General features: G+C 49.8%; 1 protein-coding gene across 1 annotated transcript in view; it reads left to right on the top strand.

Annotated features, from left to right (window-relative positions):
- Positions 1 to 3399: 3399 nt before the first annotated feature.
- Positions 3400 to 4215, top strand: part of CHST9 (carbohydrate sulfotransferase 9) — a 202307-nt gene continuing 201491 nt past the window's right edge. Inside the window, exon 1 of the mRNA XM_019526555.1 lies at positions 3400 to 3482. The gene's annotated coding sequence lies outside the window, so the exon portion shown is untranslated. The remainder of the gene's footprint in view (positions 3483 to 4215) is intronic.

Raw genomic sequence — 4215 nt, 5'->3', positions numbered from 1 at the left:
ATAGTCAGAAAGACTGATGTGGAATCAGTTTAAGTTATGGGGTCTTCTGAAAGTGGCACAGTTTAGATCTGTAGGGAACAGAACAGACATTCACCGTTTGGTGAGGAGGGAAAATCTTAGACTGGGTTCTGCCACTTTTAAACCAGTCTGTGTGTGCTGAACTTCTGTTCTGTTACAGGTATAGACTGATTTCCAGTCACATATCCCGGTAAAAGTGTAAGGTCCATACTTGGCCCAAAAGTTTCTTGTTGTATTTACAAGGCAAGCACACTCCCTGCATATTAGCCCCAGGATCTAACTTCACCACTGTGATAAAATTTTAATCTCAGGAAGATTCCTCAGACTCTAGTTCAAATACACCTTTTGTTTTGTCTGCTTAGGGGAACACCTATATGTCAGCTAAGAACACTTTTTAAAAAAGTTGCTAAACAAAATTTGCCTTTGTTACAAGGCATTTAGTATCTTTCCTTTTTCTTTGAAAAGATGAAAGCACCTGATCTCACACACACTTTATATAGATTTTAATCAGATGATGGGTTCTGATATGTAGCTTCTGAGTAGATCTGGCCAAAGTAAGATCTGTTTCCAATTTGTCCTACAAAATGAAAGTAACGGTATTCAAAATAGCCTTATTAGGAGTTTCAGCAAGCTCTATTAGAATATTTCAATTAGTCAGCATTGTCCTAGGAACAATAGTTTAATAGGTCTGTTGCTTTGTTCCGAAATTTAGCTGACCAAATGGAACCAATAGAAATCTAGTATAAATCTTCTGCTATAATTTTTTATAAGGAGCACAGCTATCCTAATCAGGTAGCAGTCAATTTAATTAGGCAGAGAAAAGCTCTCAGCAGTAGGAAAACCACAGAAAACTTATACAAATACCTTTTATAGAGGCCCATTAATTTTGAACTTGCTAACTGTTATGTGTGTCTTTGAGCTATGACTGCAGGATTTCAGAAGCAGGGAGTCATATTTGTTTGCTTAAAAAAAACAAAAGGAGATTTTGCTTCAGGGTCAAAGAATTCTCTGGGTCTTTTCTTTCAGCCGCCAGCCTCTATAATGAACTGCGACTAAGTTCTCTGTGCTAGGAGACAGGAGGAGTGACTGTGGAAGTTGAGAGGTCATTCTGTCACATGCTCTGCTTGTATCTGTTCACACAGCATATACTAAGTAGGATCACAATGAGTTAGTACTTAAATAAAAAACCCACAAGGAACTGCACTACACCAAACCAAGGTCTTGGCTGCTTTTGGCTGTGGAACAGCCCATGGCTCATCTTTACCTGTATGTTCTGGCTAAGCTGTGTTTTGGATAACTGTATTCTGTATAGTTCATCCTGCAGGAAATTTAAATTGCATTTAGTTATTAATTGCTCTGAACCAGTGCTTCTGGTTGCTTTGTGAAAGTAAATAAGTGACAGGACCATGAGTCAATGTGTGGTTAAGGTCTAAGTGCCACATAAATACACAGTTCTGCAAGGAATGCCTCAAGAGAGAGAAAAAGGAAACAAGTGGTTGGACACAGGTCTGGAAAATAGATCCTTGCTCTAACAATCTAGTGCAAATTACTTAAGGAAATTTGAGCAAAATTGCTTGTCTATCAAGGCATAATAAATAAATAATTGCCTATGTTTCGGGATTAGATAGATAATCTCTGGAAAGCACTTTGAAGAGGTAAAGTGCTAAATAAATGTTCATTATTAAGGTATTTTCAATTTTTTTCCTTGTGTTTACTGCAGAAATTGCAATGAATTCTATTATGGGCAATAGCAAACGCAGTTTGTAACTAGCAATACCATCCTGTTACTCCTATGCCTTCCACAGTAGCCTGTTCTTTTTATTGCTTACTACGACTTTCATATGGCAGAGCTCATACACATTCATCTGATATTGTACGGAAGCTGCACTGGGCTTGTTTAATTGATTTTAAAGTAAACAAAACTCCTTAATGTGTTTAATGTTCTAAGTGATGGAGGAAGGGAGAAGCTCTTTAAAAGTTTATGTGGATTTTGCAGGCAAATTTTAATTAAGGGCTGGTGGAACATTGTGCTTTATCCATCTGGGTCCTAATTTTTACCATTCCATCTTCAGGAGCAGGCTACCATGAGTGCATGTAGCACCACCCGGTTTAGCCAGGCATAAGAGCTAGAAGTGCCAGGTACTGAGTCAACCCTTAGGTTCATCTTGCCCAGTATTAGACATTCTCCACTTCACACAGGAGCAGGCGATGTCTGAATAAATGGGGTTTATGGTCTGGAGCTCTTTGCTGATCCATTTAAGGCAGTGAGTCTCAACTAGGGTGCCTTAAGATCCATTACAAGGATTTGGCATAAGATTAACAGGACTCAAGAGCTGCATCCAGATGAGTGTGGACTTTGTTTCTCCTGGGACAAGCAGCAGCGACACACCTTGCACCACTGCTACTTATCGCTGGGCTTGTGCCACACGTGCTCTGACGTGCGACAGGTTACCCTGGGTGGGGTAGGGGAAGCTGGGGCCAGCAGCTATGCTGGCCCGGGTAGCCTTACCTGGTCTCCTGGGGGCCTCAGGGAGCTGCAGCTGCAGTGCTTCTGCAGCTGGGAGCCTGGCTGGCAGCTGGAGCATGGCTCCAGCTAGCCAGGCTCCAGTTTTGGGCCATGCAGACTCCCACCACATATCCTGCCCTGCTTTTTTTGTCATGGGGTTTTTTTGACTCCAGGATCTCCAGGGGCAAGGTAGCAAAGCAGGAAACACCTGCGGATGTGGTGTATGGTTCTGCAGATGGGTCTGTGGCACCACGTGTCCTGAGGGTGCCCATCATAGAGGATATCCCGGTTTTCTGCTCCTCTGTTTATACAAAACTGGATGCCTTTATGTCCTCTATTTTTCTCTTGAAGCTGGAAAATAAAGGACGTACAGGCGTCGGGTTCCATATCAATGGAGGACAACCAGACCGCGCTCTACGAAGGCAACCCTACATCCCCCTGCGTGTCCGCACCAGGCGGCCACGAGGTAAACCCAGAGCGATGCCCACAGGTGTGGGGAGGGCTGAGGCAATTTGGGGCCGTGATCTCGGCAACACTAGAGCCGCTCCAGCATTTTTCCCTAGTGGCCAAAAGAGTGAGAAGTAGGAGCTGGCCATTTCCAGGGTGGGGGGCTCAGGTCCACGGAGCCTAAGAAGTGCAGAAGCCCTGACTGTCAGGCTCCGTGACAGGCCAAAAGTTTCGGAGTACAACTTCTCCCCACATCCATGCTCCCAGGAGGCTGCTGTTCAGGAAGAGCAGGCTCGGGCGGGGATCGCCCGCCGCGGGGGAAGGGGGAGCTCAGGACTGGGGATGCATTGAGCCCCTGGGGGCGCGTAGCAGGCTTCTCCGGCTAGGCGGGCGGGGCGGGGCGCCCTGTGCGGCGGGGCGGGGCGAGGGGGGCGGCTCCAGCCGGGGAAGGCGCTGGAGGCTCCGGCAGCCGCGGGGAAGTTTGCGCGGGGGCCGCCGATGCCGACCCCAGGTAAGGGCTGGCGGGCGCGGAGCAGGTGGGGCGCTGAGCGCTGCGGCAGAGCGCACCGGTGTCGCGGCTGCGGTCCCGGCTCTAGCCGCCGCCTCCAAGTTACTTGGCGCGCCGCGGGGTTGAGGCGCTTACGGCGCTGCCTGAGCCCGACCCGGAGCGGCTGGGTGGCGAGATGGGGGCTCGGGCTCCCCCGGGGCTTTGCAGTGAGTAACTTCCTGGCTCTCTCCGCGTCGCACGAAGCGGGGCTCCGAGACCTGGGGCCAACTTGCCGGTGCGGGAGCCTGCAGAGGACCCGGAGGTGTCCTGCAGCCCCGTGAGGGGCTAGGCGACGGGCATCTTTGGGGGCTCGTTCGCGCAGGTTCTCTCCCCTCCCCAGGCGTTTGCTGCCCAAGTAGTTTCATCCTTTCGGATGGGGTGGGTGAGGGCTGGGCTGCTCGAGCTGGCGCTGGTCGTGCTTGGAGCAGGGGGCTGGACTGGATCGGCATTTGTCAGCCCGTGGGTCGTGGCCCAAAAGTGTAAGTGCAGGAGTATGTGAAAGACGTTGGCAACGTGGAGGGAGCGCACCCCTGAGATTGGTGGTGCGCCCCCTGAAAGGCCAACGCTGCTGGTGGTCGCCACTTGCCACCCCCCACTGCCAACACCACTAGCGGCGTCTGCAGATGGACACTGATCGCCACTGGCCACCATCACCCCCCTGCCACCCCCTCCACCACCATGGCCGCCTGTGGGAGTG

This window comes from Gavialis gangeticus, unplaced genomic scaffold (genome assembly GCF_001723915.1).
Source record: "Gavialis gangeticus isolate Ggan-Ray unplaced genomic scaffold, GavGan_comp1, whole genome shotgun sequence".
Lineage (NCBI taxonomy): Eukaryota > Metazoa > Chordata > Crocodylia > Gavialidae > Gavialis > Gavialis gangeticus.
This window is presented reverse-complemented; position numbering and strand designations above follow the sequence as displayed.